The 24844-nt window shown below is 32.2% G+C and overlaps 1 protein-coding gene and 1 non-coding gene across 5 annotated transcripts in view; one reads left to right on the top strand and one right to left on the bottom strand.

Annotated features, from left to right (window-relative positions):
- Nucleotides 1–24844, bottom strand: part of LOC135134348 (hemicentin-1) — a 718216-nt gene that overhangs the window by 9902 nt on the left and 683470 nt on the right. The window lies entirely within an intron of this gene.
- Nucleotides 22356–22427, top strand: Trnaw-cca (transfer RNA tryptophan (anticodon CCA)). Its single transcript has one exon. It is a non-coding gene; the product is annotated as a tRNA-Trp (tRNA).

Genomic DNA, 24844 nt, shown 5'->3' on the forward strand with positions numbered 1-24844 from the left:
GGAGCTATCGAGGAAATGAGTTCGAAATTAACTTCTGGAGTTCAATATCTGTAAGAAAATAGTATTTAGCTAAATTTTGAAAATTGTAAAAAACGTTTATCGAAAAATTTTGCTTTTGACAAAAAAATACCTAAACAATTTTAGATTATAGATTTCGTCGTGCTGATTCTAAATATATATATATATATAGCCTGTTTGTGCTTCCGGTGAAAGATTAAAAATATTGGAGTGGAAAATATTTTGTTCTTAAATCCTACAAACTGTAATGTTTCAGTGGGCGATTTTAGAAAAATGGTAAGAGCTATCGATGAAATGAGTCCGAAACTAAATTTGGAGGTTGAAATCTATAAGAAAACGTTAAATTTCGAAAATTGTCGAAAATTGCTGGAAATTTCCATTTTGAAAAATGTTGCTTTTGAAAAAGTTGCCCAAAAATTTCCAAAAAATTCTGGGATGTTGATTTCATCATGCTGATCCCAAAAACATGGAGTATTAAAGCTTTCGGTGCAAGATTTAAAGAGTTTCACAGATAAAAATTAGATCGCTCTACACACAAGTGGGGTTGCTCAACACAATTATGAGGCGACATCACCAATTTTTTAATAAAATAAATTGCTTTATTTATCTTTTTGAGTCACCCCCATCTAGCAATTCTTAAAAATATAAATGCATTGATAAATCAAACTGATAATATTTGCATATTTTAGATGGATATTTCGAGAAAACGTCATCAATTGTTTGAAGGGGGGACAAATGGGTATATTTTTATCAACGACCAACTATATTTATGACCTTACTGTCCTTACTATATAAGTATTTTTTTTTGTAAAAAAATGCGAAAAACACTCATGTGGGAATATATTATTTTATGACATTTAAATAACATTTACACTGCAAAAATTTTGAGGCGACGTCATTATATTGTTGGTGTTGATTAGACCAAATTTTGTTAGAGTTTTACCACCTACAAGGTATTCAACACAGGCGACAGACATACGACAGACAGACGACAAATAGACGTTAGACGAAAAATAGATAGATGGATATGGGAGACCCATTTTTCATACTCTAGAAGTCATGACACGTCGCGAGAACATGAAAATAGTGATTCTCGGGATAGATTCTGTTACAATACTTCCTTAGTTTACCATCGGGAAATAAAGTCGTTATTAAAAATATAAAATAAGCCGTTTTGATCTGAAAAGAAAATTGTTTGAGTCATTAATTCTTTATCTTCTTATATTCCAAGACAATTAGGCATAAAAAAAGAAAACTACATTATCAAAACGCTAATAATACTGTATACTAACAATAAATTTTTGAGATGATATCAAAGTTCTCCAGGGGATAAACATACGTACTAATAAATATAATTATTAGGCGGTATTTTGCGATTGCTACACTAAAAAATATCCGCATGGTTGTAACTCAAAATATGGATAAATGAAATAAATGTGATGACATCATCAAGTTTTTGATGAGAGTGAATAAACAAATTATAAAAATACTAACAGTAAGTAATCATTTCAGTAGTTTCGGAGATTATGTCTAATAAAAGTGCCAACAGACCAACAAGTGGGCAGACAGATGACGGAAACGGCATCGATATTTTCGTATTCTACAAGTTGACCATAAAATTAGACATTTGTTAAATGACGCCACTGCAATACTTCTCTTAGTTTACGCTCGGGGAGTAAAAATAATCAAATTTGAATAAACCGGAACATTCCAGTTTAGAACGTGTAGTTGAATTAATTTGACGAGTTTACGCTAGACGAACCTAAACTAAATTCTGCAGTAATAAATTTATTTTATTAATAGTATCTGCATCCAAGGATGTTGCTCGAGAAGAATTTTAAACTACTTTGACAAGTCCGGGCAATTCCGCTCTGCACCAAGCTTAGCAAAAACCGCCTTACGTAAAATTTCCTTGAGAAGCCTGCAAAGAACAGTAGTGCGGCAACTTACAAGTTACTTAACAAACTATTGCAATAAAACTTAGTAAGACGAGTCCACTAACAATAAAGCTTAAGAAACCTGCCAAACGTCCTTTGTGGACTGCCTCCACCAGAGGATTGATGGTTTGGGGGGATTAAACACTCCCAAGTTCACCGGAATTAAATTTATTGTATTCTAAAGTCCCGGATACGCGTCGCACAGAAAATTCAAAACGGGTCCCGTAATGACTTTATTTTCGCCAACGAGATTAAAAAATTACAGGCGAATTACGTTACATTAAAGGTGTTAAAGGACTAATTTGAAAGCCATCCATGTTCGATATCTATTACGCAAAGCTTCATAAAAACAAATTTAATAACAGCATGATCATGATCATAAAGGAGGGTGAAAGTGGGCCATTAATAAGACCATCAGACTTTAAATAATCCGGGATCATGATAACAATAGGATAAAGAATTCCGGTGATAATGGGATGTGCTGCGAAGCGTACCGAAGGTTTCATTATAGCCATCGGAAATAACACAACCGCTGATAGTCCGCCAAACTACCCAAGTTACCACTACGGAATAAGAACAGGGCCGGACCGTGCTTCCTAATGCCTTATAATCACATCGTAACCCGGCATAAACGCACCTGTCAACTGTTATTTACGTCATAAACCCTTCTGAATATTATCCGCTTGGCCTCAATTCCTAACGAAGACATAAAGATTGCCACTAATAACACGTAAAATGAGCAGTTCTCCTTAGCACTTATCGGTAGGCTAGTTGGAAAGCCACAATGTGTTCCCTGATCAGAAACACACGTATCTCTCAACTATTCAGCACTCTCGAGTTTTTGATTTTCAGCGATAATTAACTCAAATCTTAATGAAGGACAAATTTATAGCAAAAGTAACTCTATTTTGTGGAATTATTTGCCTTGCTTAAACTGCAAAAAGTACAACAGTGATATAGCCCGGATATAATTTCTGTAGAACACAGTGTATGTTTGACAAATGTGCACTAACGATGAAAAAGGGGCTTAAAAAAAATTATTTTTTACTTCTCGAGCGTAAGCAAAGGAAGTATTGTAATCGAGTCCGTCGGCCGAGTCTCTACTTTTACGTTTTCTCGATCTTTCATGACCCCTAGAAGACGAAGAAATAGGTCTCCCATTTCCGTCTGTCTGTCCGTCCGTCTGTCCGTCTGTCTGCCGTACCGGATTTTTATTAGACAGATAATCTCCGAAAGTACTGGACCGATTGTTGCGAAATTTTGTAGTTATATTAGAAATATCATGTAGATGGTAAAACGCTAACCAAAATTTGTCTAATCATCCCCACCACTAATGTGAAGACGTCACTTCAAAATTGTACATAGTAAATGGGTTTTAAATTGTATAAAATAATATAGTCCTAAACATGTAGTTTACGACTCCGAATTGAGTTTTTACCCGAAACGTCCAGATTTTTGGAAAAAAAATCAAAATTATAAAACAACATTTTGCAATTTAATTTTGAATTTGCTAATCCGAATGTTTTGAAATGTTGCAGATATTTTAAGGCTATAAAGAGCATCATAAATCTTTACTCAAAATATATTTGGTTATCCTCTCCAAAAACTTGATGACGTCAGCTCAAAAGTTTGCCAAATAAATCCTATGTAAAATGTACAAAATAGGATGAGTCTGTGCTTGTGATATATCACTCCATTCATATTTTTTGGATTTGCATATACAGGGTGACTCAAAAAAATTAATGAATGCGTAGATTTATTTTACTGATTTACTCAGGAACTACAAAACCGAATGCTTTGAAATTTTGAAGGTGTTTTAAAGTTATCATAAGCATGGTAAGTTTTTGATCAAAATGTATTTGCTCATCCCCCCTAAAAAATTGATGACGTCACCACAAAATTTTGCCGAATAAATCCTATCTAAAATGTACAAAATATGGTGAGTATCTTCTTGTCATTTATCATTCCAGTCAAATTTTTTTGATTTCCATACACAGGGTGACTCAAAAAAATTAATAATGCGTGAATTTATTTTATTGAGTTAATCAGGAACTACAAAACCGAATGCTTTGAAATCTTGCAGATGTTGTAAGGTTATAAAGAGCATAATAAATGTTTAGTCAAAATATTTTTGCTTATCCCTTTCAAAAAATTGATGACGTCAGCTCGAAAGTTTGCCGAATAAATCCTATCTAAACTGTACAAAATATGATGAGTCTGTACTTGTAATTTATCACTCCATTCATATTGTTTGGATTTGCGTATACAGGTGACTCAAAAAAATTAATGAATGCGTAAATTTATTTTATTTATTTACTCAGGAACTACAAAACCGAATGCTTTGAAATCTTGAAGGTGTTTTAAAGTTATCATAAGCATGGTAAGTTTTTGATCAAAATGTATTTGCTTATTCCCCCTAAAAAATTTATGACGTCACCACAAAATTTTGCTAAGTAAATCCTATCTAAAATGTACAAAATATGATGAGTCTTTTCTTGTGATTTATCATTCCATTCATAGTCTTTGGATTTGCATATACAGGGTGACCCAAAAAAATTAATGAATGGGTTAATGTATTTTATTGATTTAATCAGGAACTCCAGGACCGAATGTTTTGAAATCTTGCAAATGTTTTAAGGTTATAAAGAGCATAATAAATTTTTAGTCAAAATATATTTGGTTATCTTCTACAAAAAACTGATGACGTCAGCTCAAAAGTTTGCCGAATAAATCCTATCTAGCATATACAAAATATGATGAGTCTGTACTTGTAATTTATCATTCCATTCATATTTTTTGAATTTGCATATACCGAGTGACTCAAAAAAAAATGAAATCTACTGCGAAAAAAAAACATAATAGACATGCAGTCGTCACGTTTCCGACAGCGAGGGAAGTACTGCCTAAACTCTTTAGACCAATTTTTATGATGTCAGTTATACGAAGAGTATGGTGCAGAGTTTGCGTGAAATACTCATTTCTCAATTAATATGCCGGCATTCGACTGATCAGTAATAGGTATAAGGTTCAAAATTCTATAAAATGATGAGGCTCCCAGAATCTGGGTATTGCATCTGATCTAGTTCTGTTTGATCTTTATGTTGTATATTTTAGATAAGTTTTTGAAAGCGAATATAATTTGGTAACTATGGGTTAGAATAAAATAAATGTTAACTCTAGTTTCAGTAACTCATTCACAAAATATAATTTACTTATTCATAAAAATTCATTTGTATATTTTTAATCAACGTTACAACACAAGGAATTTTCCAATTACCTGTTTGTTTTTGTTTATCTGTTCAACATATGGAATAAAAAATTAACCTTGGATAGGCTGAATTATATATTTTTTTTAAACACGGAGGCGTCAGTGACTTTAGAATGAATAAATTTACAATTAATTACAATTGAATGTGATACGCCTAAAATTTATTTGAAATTATCATATTTGATCCTGAATGAAAGTCAGTGTTCGATATTTTAAATGTGAAGAGTTATGCACCTGAAAATCATTGATATTTTAACAGACGACAAATTTCTTAAGGAAATGATTAATTGTGAATAACTATTAACACATATGAAGTACTCCCTTCCTAAATGAATTGATTTTCCGCTAGCTTTCAAGGCTGAATTGTTTAAATGTTGGGAGCACTGGTTCAGAACTACTGAGTGGACTATTAACGATTGGAGCAAGTTTTTTCGTTGGGAATTCTGAATTATTATTATTGCCAGTAATGCTAGCATGTCAGTACACAGTCAATTTTAACATGACCCACCTAATAAATGCGTTGAAAAGGTGGCAGCTCCTGATTTGGTGTTATAAAATAAATGCCAATTTGACAATCATGTATGTCATCATACACTTAAATATGTTGCCAATTTCACAAAAAAAATCAGAAATATTAATAGTCACACGCAGAATAAAGAATTAATTGTAAATAAGATTTTATACAGGGTTATTCACGTGAAGCTTCACGCCTAAAGAATTCAAGACGCAACCAAAAATACATTTCTAAACCATCTTTGATATTTTATGCCATAAAAAAAAGTGAAACATATATCTGTTTTGTGTAACCACATTAACGTAGTGTCATATACTATCATGTCATATCATGTTAAAACTGAAATTTCGTCAGAATTGATGCAAAGTGTGTTTAAGAGGCTGATGTGATTTTGGTAAATGGTGAGTGCTTCCCTGACGTGCTCTTGTTTTGAATTTGTTTCTTTTTAATTTTAACCTAATAATTGACGTTTATTTCCTAATTTTCAAAACCAAACAGTTAATTATGTTTAACTTGAACAGAAATGATGGTGAATATCAACGACTGTTATAAAACTGTACTGTTGGTTGCGTTTTGAGTTTATCAAACGTGGAGTTCCTCGTGAATAACCCTGGATCAGAGAACATAGAGAAGCGTCATAGTCAAAATCAAATGACGGTTGAGCACTCCTCAATTTATGTTGGCAGCAGTGTTTGGTTCTAACTAGGAATAAAATTAACTAGAAGAAATGTCATAATATTTTTAAAGACGCGTTTTACTTTCGACAAATTGACACTAGATTTACCAGAATATTACAAGCTGGTTACTGTTTCCTACATTTTCATTCAAGTCGCACGAATTGCAATTATAGTGAAACAAGGTTTTATTGGCATTGACTATTTAAATTTGACGCTTGCCTTTGGCGGTTGAGGACTCCAATGGCAATAAGGGTGGTTTTACAAAATCAGCCTGTATGTGGCATCTATATTAATCTATGCCTGTATTCAGTTGTGATTTGGACCGAGTTTTAGAATAATTTTATGTTTTGTTGGTTGCATAATCAAATATTTTCGCCTATTATGAATTTGTACTGTTGCTAGATTTTCACTGACCGATTGTTGTATTCAAAAACATGAAAATTATTTCATTGTTTGTGATAGTGCTGCCTGTTGTCGCTAGCGTGTATAATATTTTTTAAATGTAATGAGGTAAGTGAAGAATTTATACCCATAATGATGCAGGGTGTGCAAGATGTTTCTTCTAATCTTACAGTCTGTGCTGCGAAATAATATCAAGCCAAATTCATTAATTATTCTTAATATTTTTGACTAAATATCATTTGAAAATCCTGCGTTTTGATAATGCTTGGAATTGAACCTTTATACAAATTTTCATGTATAAGTAAAGCAATTTATTACTACCACCTCTTCAAGTGCTGTTATATCCAAAACTTAATTGTATAGAAATAGGCTTTCTGTTTAGAGAGTTTTGGAAGGGACTAACTAATAGAATACATTCTGATAGTGATTCATCAAGTCCGGGATAACCTTAAAGTGTGTGCATAAATTTTTTCTAAGATAAATTGCAAAATTTCGTTGTTCAGTTTGGCTTTTTTTTCAAAAAATACGTTGTTAAGACAAGAGTCGACTATTAACTTGCCCAGTTTAAATAGGGTTTATTTAGCAGAATTTTGAGATGAGTCATCATATATTTGATAGAGATGATCAGATGAACATAAAATTTTGCACTAACTTGTCCTGTATATTTTGCAGATTATTGTTATAAAATAGCCAACAGAGATATAAATGTGTCTACGGAATCTAAGTACATGATTGAATTTATCACCTGAAATGCTGCTTTTCGGAATCTATAATCTACTCAAAGTGTCAGTTCCGGCATATGCCAGTATTTTTTAGTTATTTCTGGGAACGATAAGAATACACATAAAATTTAACTAATTTTATAATAGAGCAGATTAATGTTTACAATACTTACGAAATGTACATAAGTTAGACCCTTTAAGCATGAATTGACAGCGTATGAAAGAATTGAAAGAAAATTTTTATGTGTAACTACGACATTAACATTAACATATAATGTCGTAGTAAAACATGTTCCAAATTTCAATTAAAATTCTAATATGCAAAGAAGTTTCGGAGTGAGTTGTAGAAGATAGGAAACAATAAAGAAATCGAAAATTTAGTAAAAAAAAACCGTTTTAAAATCAAGCTGTCGAAAATTGCAAATATTGAAGTGAGAAAGTAGAAATAATAGGTAATTTATCAAGAACATTTTAAATAGGATTAAATCAAATATAGCAACAGAAAATTAAGCTAACTGGTATTGGAATACAAACCAAACTGTAATTTTTACGACAGAAAATCAATAAATAAATGTATTGTTTTAGTATGTAGAATGTGTAAATGTTATTATAGTTTTACTAATTGGATGAAAAGAGTCAATGCAAAATTATCAACGAAGTGATGTAAATTGGAAAAAAGTTGGTGACAATGATGAAAAAATAAAATCAAAAAACAAATTTCATTTCTTTGCTGAGCACATAAACGCATCCGTTTTAAAACAACCACCTAAAATTCAGCAACGCCCAGCTATCAAATAACATCCTTCCGCTCTCCTCTTCGCCTTGGCGCGAAAAAATGTTTGCAAATAAATTGACGACGAGCCCTTAACCGGTTCGTTAGCTCTACAAATTGTGGTCTAGTCCAACTTGCATATAAACCCTATTTGGCCTTATTGCAGAGCTCCACATGAAATTGGCCGGAAGGTGGGCAGCTTTAGTTAGCCCAATTTAAGACGAGACTGCATCGTCCAAGATGCTCGTGATAAAAGCTACAAGTCGTGGTTCTATATCTGCTCAGCCCTTAGGTAAAAACGTGCCTCAACTCCGGTCACTACCGTCTTATTACGGAATTGCAGCATCAGCTAATGTTGGTTGGTGGAGTCGGTCTGGAACTAAATGGTCTTGGTGGAAATAATCTGAGTGAAAACGTATAAATGTCTCAACCACGTGTGCAAAAAGCGTACAAAGCTGAAGCGTTTTTTTATTCAAAATTATAAAATGAGAATATATTTTGTACGAAGCAGGAAATTTTTTAATGCTAATTCATGAAATGACAGAATGTGGAGCTGTTGGTTGAAAATTATTTGGTTCTCATTCCCCATAACACTTAATAAGTTTATGTTCACTTAGGGTGTTGAGAATAGGTTCTCCACAACACATTTTCAGGTGCGTTTTACAAATATTTTGCAGACTTTATTTCGGAAAAAGAAACTATTAACGATGATATGTCACGTTGTTATCAGAGAACAATTTTAATTTTTATTAGCTATTAAGTTTCTAGGACTAAAATTTACAAGGTCGAAAAATCCAATTTTTAGATAATGTAAAATAAAAATTGTGTTTAAGTGAACCAATCATAACTCAGGGTGTATGAAAGCGAAATCCAAAAATATCGTATTGTTGTCGACTTTTATCTGGATTAAAATTTATTGTTTTAAAGGATGAAGATAGGTATCTCACAAAAAATATCAACATGATTTTAAATCAAGTGTGAAAATGGAAGAAGATGAACTCGTAGAAAAATGAAATCTTGCTTGTTACAGAATAATCGTAAAATTTTATGATGATAAAAGTTGACATAAAGCGTCACCATCAAAAACACATATAAAATAGAATAAAGTTTTGTCTTTTAGTTTTTTATGCTTGAAGCTATATTTATATTGATTTCGCTGGTTTGTAAGTTTATTCTTTAAACAGCCACAGAAATTTCTAAAAGGTCTTAAATTCTGACTTTCACCATATTTTTTCTATAATAATATAGGTTTCCAGATTTATGTTTGCTGGACTAGTAGTCTTTGCAGGCCGCAAAATTTTAATAGTGGTACATTACAAAAAATAAAAGAATAAAAAAGGGAATAACAACTGTAAGAATGAGTTAAGTAATCTCAAACAGGAAAAAAATGCAAAAAAAGGTCAGCGAGATCTGTTTACATTATTGATTATCGAACTCGAGTTAAGTTTAGACATGTCGGAATAAAGAAGACTCAACAAGAGTAGTAAGAAGTAATGATCATTAAAGATTTGTCATATTATACAGCTTAAAGCAGAAAAAATTGTTTTATATTCTGAAATGCGAAAAAAAAACGGAGAATTAAAACTGGCGACGCTTAATTGTGCTTTGTGATTATCTGCTTTCAGCTTTAATTCTTGTTTTTTGTTTTAACGGATTCCAGAGCAAGAGAGATCGTAATTACTTAGACGTGATGTTTTATTTCCAATACAGTACACCACTGCCTGTCTTAACTCTACGGCTGCTCTTAACTAACTATTTATGCACATAATTTCCACCCCAGTTCCAGTGTTCTGAATTAACACATTGCTAACAATACACAACTGTTTCATCGAGTTTAACGTCCACATTTTATCTAGTTTTAAAACTTAAATTGCTCTTAATTGTTTAAAATTTATGAGATGTTAAAAACAGAATTACTGAAGTAAGTTTGTTCACATTGCTGTTTTATTGTTTGTACATTTGTAGTTTTTTCTTTTGCGCTAATCAAATTTCGTCTGCTCATCTTGACCAAAAATTTAATGACATGATGTTAAAATTGTGCTATGTGAACTTGGCTTAAAGCTTATACTTACATATGAATATTGCAACAGCCGTTTAATAATATATCCATATTTTAGTTCTATGCACATGTGTCATTCACTCCTGAAGGAAGTACAATCAAATCAATCTAACTTTTTAGAAAAAAGGTATACATAATACTAGTCAGAGTGTAAAAAAAACAAGGACCCGTGAATGAAGCTAATGAGCGATTGGTTGCTCAACATTCTTATCGTGTTATTGTAAAATGTTATCATACAATTTTTTGTACAAATTCTGGACATTTAGGGTAAAAAATCAAGATGGTCAACAAGTATAAGAGTATGTTATTTTGTAAAATTTAAATAACAATTACTATGCAAAATTTTGAAGTGATATTATTATGTTTTTGGTGGGGATGATTAGACTAATTTTCGTTAGCGCTTTACCATCTATAAGGTATTCCTAAAATACATATAAAATTTAACAACAGTCGGTCCAATACTTTTAGAGATTATCTGTCTAATAAATTGATTGCACATAGACGATAGACGACAGCCAGAGGGAAATGAGGGGCTTATTTTATATTCTACGTCTAGGAAACGTGAAAGTAGCCATTTTGCGGATGGATCCTATTACAATAGTGCCTTGCGTTTCAGACGTAAAAAATAAAATTTTTAGAATGAAATTTTAAAATTTTTTATAAGATAAAACTAGCATTGTTGTTCTATGATCATAGCACATTTGCAGAATTCTATTTATCTTCTGCCTTGAAGTTAGGTTCTACAGGTATTTAGTAACATGGTTTTAGTTTCAACTGCTGCTTATACAAGATGTTAAAAATATTTAATGTATAAATCAATTTAAATATGTCCTCAGTTTTCTTCAGTTTAAAAATGTAGAATAGAGTACTATGCTATTATGTAATATGTACGAGTAACATTATATCGCTTTTACGAAAATGAAATCAACTTTTTCTTTCCCTTTTATTTAAAAGGGAATATATTTTTAAAGTGCGCTGGATACAGTATTCTTTTATTTTTAATTAATTTTACTCATCCACAAATCGTTCATGCAATAAAAAAGAGAATTAAATTGTATTTGAGGCAGTTAAAGTATTTATATTATTTTATTTGAAATGAAAATGTTGATTTAATTTCCCTATAAACTAAAGGTGAAATAATGTGGGTGGTACTTTGATTTTATAGGTTTTTGCCCTAATTAGCTATTCAACGTTTAAGCTTCTATCTTTTTAAATAACTGAGATATTAAAGTGAAACCGATAAACTGGGACACCTAGTATATTAAAATTACAAAGTTTATGATTGCAAAAAAATACATAGAGGACATATTTAATTAAATAATTACACTAAGCTTTTAGTCAATTTGTTGCAAGCAACCTACGCACTGACAGGTGTAAACAGCAAAATAAATATTGGAACTAAAATCCTGTTTTAGTGAATGAAAATTAAACAATCAGAGCATAATAATAAAAACATAATTAGTTAAGCGGCCGATCGGTTTATTCCTCAATTAAAAATCGATTAGGAATGAAAATACGTGTTATTTATGTGAAAAATTAGTACCAAACCGGCAATTTAGTGGACGTTGTTCGACGCAATTGCTGACGTCAACCAAAAGTAATCAGTTATGGATTATGGAAAATACGTCCTAAAAAAACTAAATTTTTAAATCTTTTTTAAATCTGATGTACTTAAGGTGTGCTACAGGTTTTTAGTTGCTGTAGATTTAAGTGTTATAACATTTTATTTTCGATATGTTACCATAAAATGGGGTTTATTTTACATTTTGGCGTGGTTCTTCTTATCCGGTTCTGTTATTCCATTTATCCAATATTTTCAAATAAAGGGGGACTGTGTAATACACGTAAGCTTATTCATTTTTTTTTCTAATAAACACTAACTCTCTATCACGTCCTATGTGCATTGATAACAATTTTTTGTGATTAAGAATTTTTTTAATCATATTGTATTGCAACTTCAACACTAGGCAGATTTAAAACGATTTAGGAACCATAAACAGAAATATAACAAAGAATAGTTGGAACGGATTTTTCTTACAATATAAGTATTAATAGTGAGAATATCTAAAATTTGTATTGAGTAACCACCTTCTCATGTAATATAATCAGAAATGACAATCTTTTATATAAAATTTGTTGCCAGAGTTTTTTTGCTTTGTTTCCAATTTTAAATATTTTTTTTTCTGAAATTAATAAAGACGTTTTTTTTATGTACTTTGTTTAAATAATAATTTTTTCATTGATTAAAATACTTCTAATAATTTCAGAGACCTTAATTGGCGTATTGTGACGAGTGTATTTCGAACTGGCAGCTATTTTTCACCTATAGTAGCAGTGTTGTTAACATTAAAAAAATCAACCCCTCTTCTGAAAAATGTCAAAATTAAAAATATACAATTGGTCAAAGCAGAGAAAATTGAAAAGCAAAGCAGTAATGGCAATTGTGCAAGTCGAAATAATTTTCATAAATTGTCGAAACTTGTAGGATAATTATGTAGTTCACAGCTGTGGTGGACTACATATTATTAAGAACAAATTAACGGTCCCAAGGTTGTTCGGTCATCGATATTTTTAAATAACAAGCTTATTGTTGCTATATGTATTAAGAAATAAAACAAAGCAATATACGTGAATGAAAAACATTGGACGAAAAAATAATTTGCCAAAATTTTTGTAAATAGAATTTTTTTCTAGAATGCCTAAAAGCAAAGAAGAAATAAAAGTCCCAACTTATATTTAAGAACTATATAATAAAATATGAGGTTCCAAATGGAAATACTTATTATAACACTTATGTTTTCACGATTTACAGTAAAAATGTCAGCCAGTAATTTTATAATATAGAAATATTTAAATACTTACGTATTTAAATGAAAAACAGAAAACTATCAAAGAAATTTGTACAACACGATAAAATGTATAAAGTGCCAATTGATATGGAGTAAGTTATGAACTGAACCATTTTATTGTATAATAATATATGCAACCATTTCTACAAGAGTGTTAAATTTTTGGTTTACATAAATTAGAAAACCAGTTCAACAGCCACAATTTTATTTTAACTTTGAAATTTTAATGTTTGATTGTTAAATCTGCCATTCTTAAGTAATAATTAAGTATGCTAATAATAATGGGTAACTTCATAAGTAATTTCTCACCAATTTAATTTTTAAACTTACATTACGATGAGCTACCTGTCTGTACCATTTGTTCTTACCAGTTTCGAAAACTTCGACACAAAATCAATTTCTGTTAAAAAATGAATGCATGAACCTAAACATCGCGTTAAACCAACAGTTTATTCATTCAGTCCCTCCTGGAACTTTCCCTATTTAAATATACAAACGCGATTAAACGGAATTCGCTAAGAGCAATAATGCATCTCGGGAAATAAATAGGTAAAGTAGTTGAGCTTAAAACGAAATAACAAATATAGTACCAATCCAATCACTGTAATCTGAAAATGGTCGTGGTGGAAATTCAATGCAGGAAATCCAATAGAACGGAGACCACTCCTTTATTGGCACGTTCGGGAAACTATTTATATTCGCCACTACAATTTCTGCCTGTTTAACTTAACTCGTTTTCCTTTTTGCTTAAAATATTTTTCTGGAAACGTTTGCAACATCACCTTGTTTCGTTGTACCGCAAAAATGAGGACTTCTGGTCCGATCTCGAGAGGGAAATGTCGTTTATTGATCTTTTTGATACCTCCTGTTTTATCACGTTACAGAAACGTCAGTGGAATGACAAGCACGAGACGTCCGACGAACAGGAAATTAGAAAAGCCGCGTCAAAAGTGGAAGCCTGAAATTATCAGGACAAATTTCCCATAATGGCACATCACAACATGTCTTCATTAATTGAATTTTTTGATGCCCTGACATAACGCGAACGTTCTGCCCTGTATTCGATCGAGCAGCGATAATTTTGTTTTTCGCGGAAAATTTCTCTTGTATGTGGGGGTCGGCACTTGGACGCAGTCGGAGGTTGAGGAGATTTTTAAATATTTTACGTTCGTGAAAATTTCAAACGGGTACCTTTGAGAAAATATGCAATGATCAAAGGCTTAGCTAACCCGTCCGTTCGACTATGGAAGATACATACAAATTTATTTATATTATACCAAGGAGTGCACAAAGCAGGAAAAGGTTGTTTACAGTATCGATATCCTTCTTTGATTACTGTTCGGAAAAATGAAGTTGCTTTCAGTTTCATAAATAAGAGATAAGTCCAATATGTTTTCCCGATGTTTGTTTACGTTTTTACATAATTTACTAGGACCGTGTTTGTACCAACCTGTTTTAAAATTCAAAAACAACCTCTGAAAGTAGGTTCCCTATTTTGGTTAGGTTGTGCCACCGAATATAAAGAATGCGTCAAAAGTCGGTGCACATGTTTCACTTTTATTTTTAACAAAAAGGATATTGTATTTTAATCAAATTGAAGATGATTTAATGCATGATGAAATAGGACCGCGAAAATGTCAAACTTGTCACTAAAGCTGATGCTTTACTAAAGTTCGGCTATTTAAAAAGTTTTTAACTTTTGATCAGTTTGAAACAAATGTGACAGCTTATATATGAATCATTAAAAAATAAACTTAAAAAGGGAAAGCATTATAACAGTTCTTTAACAACGAGGGACATGTTTAGCACTGCATATAAAATTAAAAAATTGTATATACAATTTTTCAATTTTTTTGGGGGTTAGTTGGAACGAAAAAACTCAGATAAAAATGATATTCTTCAATTTTAATATGTATTTGTTCTCTGTTCATTTGATTTCTCATAACTAATTTACGTCGCCTGCGTTGACAGTTGCGCTGATAAAGCCTGCCGAATAGCCACCTTTGACAGATAATCCAGTAGTTACTTTCGACGCCATTTTCCTTCTGAGGGCGCTAGTTATCATTGAATGACAGTTCAAATTTGAATTTGACACATTTGTTTGTATATGTAATTTTCGTAATTTTGAACTAATAAAATACGATTAAAAATGCATTGTTGTATACCATCCTGTTCAAACAGTGATTCAAATGTTACCTACCACGAGTTTCCAACGCAGAAGCAGAGGTTTTCTGCGTGGATAAAAGTATCACTCTTGGGAAAAATTTGAAAGGTTTGCATTCTTTAACTATTAAAAAATAAATAAAATTCTTGATATAACGTAATAATGAACGTTAATTTCATTTAAGAAAACTTTGAACCTCCTTCGGAGAGGCCAAAAGTCTGTATTCTTCATTTTAATAAAAATTATTTTTTCTACGATTCTGTGGGTAGATGCAGGCTAAATACCCATGCAGTTCCCAAGTTTAACAAAGGTGTAAGAGAGAGGTGTAAGAAGGTGTGTAACTGATTAACCGAAATCATTTTCATCAATCAATAATAATCAATGAAAAACTTCACCAACAATCCTAAACCTACACGGAACATCATAAACCAACAATTTCTTCTGTACATTCAAATTGGTCAACTGTCAACGAAGGATAACTAGCGCCCTCAGCAAAATGTGTCCAAATTTTGCATATCGTCCAATTTCGCTATTCGGCAGGCTTTATTAAAGTCCCTAGATTACTAAAGTAACGCGAATAGGAGCCATTTTGGCTCAAATAAACAACCGCCAACTTTGAAAATGAGGACAATAATTGCTGGTATAATCAGTTATGACTACGAGAAATTACGAGTGTCTAACAATATGAATGTATTCTACGTGTTTTGGGTGCCTAAACTTTTATCTTAAAATAAAGTCAAGATTTCAAATTTTAATCATTCTATTTATACACTAACTAAAAACAAAATTAAAAATTAATTGACCATGTCAACAAGGTTTCGCATTGCAAGACTACGACTACTTTTATTGCTTTTATTTTTTGTCTCCAGAGACTTATTTTTTAAAGAAAAATGAAGCCTACACTTCAAAAAAAAACGTTGTCATCTTGTGTATAATATTATGACATGTAGGGATGCGTAATTTGAGATTTTTCAAACAGATGATTAGAACAATTTGATGCAACACCCAGGCATTTTAATTGATTTTTGTAGAGCAAACACTTTGACACACTTGTTCACAAACGGCCATTTTGGCTCAATTTGTGTCTGTCTTTGTCTAACACACGGGCCTAATGAATCGCGTTACTTTAGTAATCTAGGGACTTTAGGCTTTATCAGCGCAACTGTCAACGCAGGCGACGCTAATTTATATACAGGGTGCCGCATCCAAGTCTGGATATAGGGAATTAACATGGGAATTGGTTTTTATTTTATAATATCTTCCCAAATCACTTTGAAGCTATTATTGAGTGATGCCTTTGTGGAGGTCGAAGAGGGCTATCGGCCAGTATTTTTTTCAAATCGTTGCATCGCGCTCATACACTGTAAAAAGGTTTTAAAAATGGTATTTTGAAATTCGCGCCCGATCCGATTTGTCACGAAGTGTTCCGTCGTACTGTCGAAGTTCGGCGATCGCGTCTTTCCAATAACCATGCAAAATCCAAATGTCAAAGCGAAATTAGAAATTATTCTCATCAGAAATCAACGAACAACTCAAACTGAATTATTTTATCCAGTGTGATGATTATTGTACGACAAATTAAACGGAATAAATGCACAAATTGATCCATTCATTCGTCATAGTGCGCGACCCCGTCTAACGAGCCATTTCGAACTACACTCAGACCGTATCCAAAAAGCCCGAGATGAAGGCTTCAAGCAGCTGGTCTTCCTCAAAACCCCATCAAAGCCCATCGGCAGTATTGTGACATTTTCTGGGAGCCATCAAGCTAGGAATGTACTCGCGCTGCCTCACTCAGTAATCACTGAACGACTCAAATTGAATTACATATTTTATCCAATATGACGATTACACAGGCCTGCGATGGTTTTCCCCCAACAAAATCAAGTAGTAATTTCGGTAGGCCTTAGATACTCATGTATAAAAAAAAATTGCAAAAATTTCTATCACGTACAGTTTCTGCAAAAAATATTTTTTTCAATTTTGTTCTTAGTACCATAAAAATTAACTTCTAGATTTTGTGGTAATAATATGTATGGATAATGGTGTTGATATTTCATTTGCTGTTTAGCTTAGTAAGACTTATTTGTGTCGACTATGCGCTTACTACTCTGAATTTAAACAAAAATTACTAATGTCTTCTCGGAAATGGGTTAATTCTTCACATAACTTCTGTTACATTTGTAGAAGTTATTTAATCAAAAAACAACAACTAATAATTTCTGAATTTATCGAACAACTATGCGAAAGTTATTTTAAAGTTAATATAAAAAACCAAGACAAAAAATGGGTGCCTCATAAAATGTGTTCATGCACCTCGCAAATGGTCAAAAGGAAAAAAAAAATCCTTAAGTTTGCTGACACCAATAATTTGGATGGAGCCACAAAATCATACAGACGATTGTTACTTTTGCTGTTCAAATATAAAAAGATATAATGCGAAAAATGTAACAGCAATAACATATCCTATCGTGAATACAAGAGAAAATGCTTAAATCAGAGCTTTGAAGAAAGAAAAAAAGAAGCTTCTTGAATTATTTGTTTTTTTAAGTCTTGTTTATAACTAATTTAGTTCATTTAATAAATAAATATTCAATTTTATATTTTTTATATTCTATTTTTTCATAAAAATTGTTTGAAAAACTATGAATATTTAGGCCTACATAAAAATAAATCTCGATGTGCTACAAAAAAACTAGAGTTATATTTTAATTCGGCATAGATAAATACCTAAAAAAAAAACAATATTATTTAAAAGGGAAATTAAAAGTTATATTTCGCAGGCCTGTGTTATTGTAGGTCAATTTAAACGGAATAAATGCACAAACCGCACAAAATATTTTATTAGGTTATGTTGCTGGTGCTGGTCGAGTCTTTATTACTAAAATCTAATTAAAATGCCATGTTCTACTGCGATTAGATGAAAAATCGAGGGCCCGCTTTTCTTATTGTGTGATGATAAGATTTACCATCAAAACAGCTGGCGCTTTTGAAGAGGACCTTTTAATGAACCATTTAGATAACTACAAATAACAAAACTTAACAATTGTTGATGAATTAAGTAATGAAATATTGTACGAATCTGGAGAAGTATTGCACTATTTTCAAGAATTGCTCAAAAACACTGCTCTCAGCAGCTGTACAGTAAGTAAGCCGATCTTCAAAACTCCTACGCGTGTTGATCAGCATTTTAGTTGAAATCTGAAGACAATATTGTTGGATTGCTTGTTTCAGCGCTTCTCTGTTTGTATAGCTTGTCTGAATGCAGATGGTCGTGAAGAAATCTCCAAAGAAAAAATTTCTCAGGGGTTTAGATCTGGCGATTGCACATGCCAATGGGGCGGTGCAAACTTTCCATTCCAACATTGCGGAAAAATACTGGTTCAAATAAACAACATTTATGCGAGCTGTATGGCTGGAGATTTGGTCCTGGATGTAAAAGACCTGCTGCAGATGCCGCACCCTTCGAGTCCCAGGAAGTATTTGCTGAGCTAGCATATGATCCTACTTCTGAGCATTCAATCCGGATTCGATGAAAAAAGGTGCAATGACATGATGTCCTAGAAACCCCAGTCCAGGTTGGTACACTAAGGGAAATTTGGTGGAATAAAATTTGGGTGTCCTAGGCGGCTTTGGCGCGCATTAGATCGTTTCGCCATCTGTGAATTACGATTACACACTAACATCTTTATGAATGAAATTTTCCACTACTGCAATGGCAAATTGACAACTGACAGGCTGCCAAAACTGTCATTCTACTTCTAGTGGATGTATTATGATAGAAATTACTGTTTAAATTGGTTTAACGAGATCGCCAACTCAGAGAGGAACGTACATTTATACATAACAAACCTCGGCAACCGCAGGTTTGTTCGATATTTCTAGCACTATTGTTTCATGTAAACAATCATTAAACAAGCATGTGCGATGACCAGATAAACACAGATTCCTTCGAAAAACAAGTTGACAATGTACTGGTTAAGAACTTTTCGGTAATTGATTACATTAGCTACCGCGATTTTGCCGAATCCGCCCCCACAAAAACCTCATACAACACCCCTGATCACGTTCCTACCTAACCTTCAAATATTGTACAAATATTTCTCAGAACATTTGAAGAGTAGGAACGCGATCAGGGCAGGGGCGTTGAATGAGGGTTCTGCAAAAACGGTTTCAGAGAAGTCGCATAGTAGCTAGTGTAAACAATGGTCAAAGACGCTTCCAAAAGATTGAACGTTTAACATAAAAATTATTATTAAATGCTTTGATTAAATGTCAAAGTTCTCATTTATGTCGGTATAATCGTGTTCTTTTGATGTGGCAAAAATTAATGCCTCTAAATACCGTAAGAGGGACCCATTTGAAAACGCGCGTCATGGCCAACTGGTACGGTAAGAAATTATTCCACCTACCGGAACGTGAATGAATGAAAGATACTCAACCTATCTATTCTACAGCCGTGCCCCAGTCATACACTGACAATTGCACGCCATTGATAACGAAGGTCATGGACCACGTGAGGGTTGTGTAATGCTCAAATTTCATCGTTCTGACGATTATAACTTCCCTTAAAACCAAATGAACGTCAGTAAATCAAATGTTCCTCAAAAACTCTCCATCAGCCTAGATTCTCTCAAGCGTTCCTTCGTAAAACTCTATATGTGAGAAGTAGTCCTCAGGCTTCAATTTTTTGTCATGATGCTTTTTGAAATTCTTCTATCTCATCTGTTTAAGATCCCTAGAAAACGTCGTGCCCACCTGATTTTATGTAATTTTTATCACCTTTGAAAATAAATGTAACTTTATTTTGCGAAATATTATTTTTATTTTTGTTGTTGTTAACACAATAAACAAATAAAACAGTAATACAAAAGTTTCTGAATCCCAAAACACATTCGTAATAGAGAAAAATACTTTAAAATGTTGATGAGTCAATGTTCTACATTTCTCTCTCAAAAATTTCCTGTAATGAAGATGCTTCCTGGAGGCAAAAAATCCATCCCTGCTTAACGAATGTAAAATCAATTGACTTCCAATCTTTAGTGATTCCAAAAAAAAGGGTGAAATTTATCCAAATTACCTACTAATTAAATTAACCGCTGAAGAACATGCAGGCCCCCGCTTTTTCATCTAATCGCAGTAGAACATAGCATAACCTAATAAAATATTTTGTGCAGTTTGTGCATTTATTCCGTTTAAATTGACCTGCAATAAATCATCACACTGGATAAAATAATTCAGTTTGACTTGTTCGTTGATTTCTGATGAGAATAATTTCTAATTTCGTTTTGACATTTGGATTTTGCATGGTTATTGGAAAGACGCGATCGCCGAACTTCGACAGTTCGACGGAACACTTCGCGACAATTCGGATCGGGCGCGAATTTCAAAATACGATTTTTAAAACCTTTTTACAGTGTATGAGCGCGATGCAACGATTTGAAAAAAATACTGGCCGATAGCCCTCTTCGACCTCCACAAAGGCATCACTCAATAATAGCTTTAAAGTGATCTGGGGAGATATTATAAAATAAAAACCAATTCCCATGTTAATTCCCTATATCCAGACTTGGATGCGGCACCCTGTAGTACTAACTGTAGTGGATGGTAATTATTTCAATGTTCAAACAATTTTTAATTTAAAACAAAATACAGTGGAGCAGATTTCACAGATTTAAAAAGGAAGACAGCTTTTAAAAAATAAAACAGCATGTGATGTCTCTTAGGTTTTTTCAGATTCCTTCAAATACAAAACACAAGGAACTTCGAAGGTTCTTTTAAATTCTTTTAAAAGTATAAGATAAAAATTCGTCACATTCTTGGACATTTTATAATCAAAATACAAGGGGGCGCAAAGATTCTTTCCAACTTCTTCGAAAATAACACAGGGAACTTTTAAAATTCTTTCATATATTAAAAAAAAAATACAGACACGACCCCGAAGAGATTTTTTCACATTTTAACATCAAAACAAGATAGGCCCCGAAATTCTTCTAGATTGTTAAAAAAAAAAGAATCTAGAAATTCCTACGGTTCTTCAAACACTTTCAAGAACAAAACACCAGGAATACCTCAGGTTTTTTCAAATTGCTTAAAAAATAAAACACAAGAACGAAGAACAATCAAGATTCGGTCAAATTAAAAAAAAATGCACTGGATGCCAGTGACATTCTTTCAAAGTCTATCAGCAACAAAATACTAGACATCTGTTAGGATTCCTCAAATTCTTTTAAAAACAACACAAAACAAACTCTTTCAGAAACAGAACACAGGGAACTCCTAACATTCTTTCAAATATTAAAAAAAGATCCTGAATTTTCTTTTACATGTTAAAATCAAAACAAAAGGGGTCAAAGATTCCTTCAAACTCTTTCAGAAACAAAACACCAGAGGCTATTGTCAACGTGTTGTAATTCATAACCATAATGCATTCGGTTGTTAAAGGACATTGGTGAAAGCAAATTGTTTAGGTCGATTGCTCGAAGCTGGTCTATACCACACCAAGGCCAAGAAATCAAACTAAATAAACCTTTATTGACAATAAACTTGTAGTCCAATTGTTCTCCAGTTTTGTGATGTCTTATTTTTTTTTTAGTTTTATTATCTTAACACAAAATTTATAAATTTGTTATTTAGGAATTCTAATTATAATACAAGAACGTCACTGGAGTTAAACCCAATTTTTAAATTAATTAAACACAAGACAAATGTTGCAAAAGGATGTTTTAATTTGCAATAATTAAATTATTGAAATTAATTGTTCTTATAAAATTGTATTAAAAAAAAAAAGAAATCAAACGAATTATTAAAATTATTGTAAGTTTCTATTTTATCTAGTGTCTGGTTATATTTAAAAAAAATGTTTTAACATTAATAAGTTAATTAATTTACAATGAAATTAAATTCAATTTTAGAAATGCGTTTCCACGTTGTCTGGAATCAGTGGTTCGATAACACACGCTGAAGCTATCACGACTCCGTGGCGCAACGGTAGCGCGTCTGACTCCAGATCAGAAGGTTGCGTGTTCAAATCACGTCGGGGTCATCACTTTTTTTTTACCTCCCTAAACTCTCTGAACCCTCTTAAGCGGCACTGCACTACATAAAACGGCAAAACACATGGTGAAACTGCTAATTTACATTGAAACTAGAGCAAAAGTTTAATTACTTTCCGCTCCCACTCAATTTGTTAATTCCCGATCTTTCTTTTTACTTGTATTCTTCGGTCTTTCCACCCCTCCTAAAGGAAGGGTGTGGTCATAGTTTAGCGAGAACAATTACACAGTTTAGTCTTATCGCCAGTTCCATTATATTCAAGTTCCATTCAATTCCGGCGGGTGTCAGAATCATTCCAATACAATTCAAGATGGATGGTTCCGCCACGAATTATGGGTCCGCCCTTTTCTCTAATGCAAATATCCTGTCGATGAGATGTCCAATTCTAAGATAGAAGCCGCTGAAAAAATATATAATCGCGGCATGAATATCGTGTGAGGAGTTAAGCGCGAATATTTTACGTATGAGACTGGGCTGGTTCCGTTTATCATTTCGGTTTTCATATGACTGCAGGAGACTGCACTATGGGGGAAGTTAGGGTTAGTTATGACTTCTTTGGACGCTTATTGTAGGTGAGAAGGGATTCATTTTTTGTTTTGTGCAGTGGCGACACAAGAATTTAACTTTTGAATTATATCACCATTAATATGGTGGAGAAATGTATATACATATTTTACACGTACCTTACATAGTCAACAATAAAAAATCATATTACACAGTAGATTTCTATCCGGGTTATCATCTCGCTAGAACTTAAGTTATTCTAGGGTAAATATTAATTCATGAATAACAATTTTACAAGTTTCATATCCTAAAATAGTGCAGGATATTCTAAACATTCTTAGAGTTTCATGTGTTTGAACTAAAAAAAAAAAAAAATTAAATTATCTCCATGTTTGCTAAAACTTTTTAAATATATTTTTGAGATGAGTTCATCTCATGCCTTTAATTTTCTAAACAATTGCTGGTGGGTGATGTGCTTTAATTGATATTTTCTACTTGTTTACTTAATCCTAGTCCCCTTCCTACATTCCTCCTTATTCTGCGCTAACCTCTTCACGTTTTTCGGGGCCTCTCTCTTTTAATTTTTCCCATTTATTTTGCTTCATTGACCTGCTACCATCTTCCGTTCTTCAGATGTGTCGCAATCAGCGTTGCAGGTTTTGTTGGAGGTATTTTTAATTGTATCTATATGTTTTATTTCTAATGTTATCACATCTAATTTATCCTTCTATTTTTCTTAAAAAGCCCACTTCCATCCTGTTTAGTTGTGACCCATGTTTAAGGAGTTAAATAACTTGTCTGTTTTTCTATTTTTTCATTTATTTAGTCTCCAATAGTTCTTTCACTTTAACTTCCCAAATATATAAATTTTGTTATTTGTTCCATTCTTCTGCCACTTATTTTCATATCGTGCTTCTTATTTATATTCCAAATTATTTTTTTTTCATTTCTTCATTGAAGCTATTTATGTTATGTCGTAAATCACTTCCATTTTCGACCAATAATTTCTCGATTCCATTTTCCATCGATTCATCTACTATCGGATTAAAGAGGAGACTACTCCAGATAGAACCTTGTTTTAAACCTATTGCATTTAAAAAAACCTCTAATCTTTCATTTCTTAAATCTATAGAGTATGTGGTATCGTCATATAGGCTTTAAATACAACTGATTATTTATTTGTCAATGTCCCTATTTCTTAAAGCTCTTCTAGAGTTGTTAATAATTTTGGTTAAAGTCTTTTTTCTAGTATCCTGGCATTTTTTCCTCCTAGGTATAAATGTTAAAATCACCGTCTGTAGTTCCTGTAGTTTTTTATTAGTAATATTTTTTCTTTTTACAAAATGTTCAGTTCTGTTCTTGTAATTTCACTTCCCCTATATTTCTGCTTTTTTCTTACTCTACTTGTTCCAATTTCATTGCTGTTATTATTAACTACTTACATTCGTATTTTTAATTTTTTCTTCTTTTGTAAGTTTATTATTGCACTTTCAACTTTCACATTTTTTTAAATAACCATTTTAAATTTTGGGTTTTTTCACTTTTTTCATTCGTTTTAATGCCCTATAGAATACCTCCATATTAATTTTCATGGAATTGAGTGGATTTTAATTTCAAAATCTGCCTGTCTTGTTTGTTTGCTTTATTATTGTTTGAAAGCGATAAATAAATTATCAATTTATTATAAATAAATACATAAATAAATAAACCAACCAATAAATAAAAAAACAAACTGATTTCATCGTATTTTATGAATAAATATGAATTAATACAAGTCAAACAAAGCACTAACTATCCATACATATAAATTGTACATGAACATGGACTTCAGACATCAAAATGATTTTAATTTATAAACTTATATTAATAATAATGGCAATAATGGTCTATTAATGGAATCTA

This window comes from Zophobas morio, unplaced genomic scaffold (genome assembly GCF_036711695.1).
Source record: "Zophobas morio isolate AGI-343-1 ecotype UQ-CSIRO unplaced genomic scaffold, CSIRO_AGI_Zmor_V1 ptg000023l, whole genome shotgun sequence".
NCBI lineage: Eukaryota > Metazoa > Arthropoda > Insecta > Coleoptera > Tenebrionidae > Zophobas > Zophobas morio.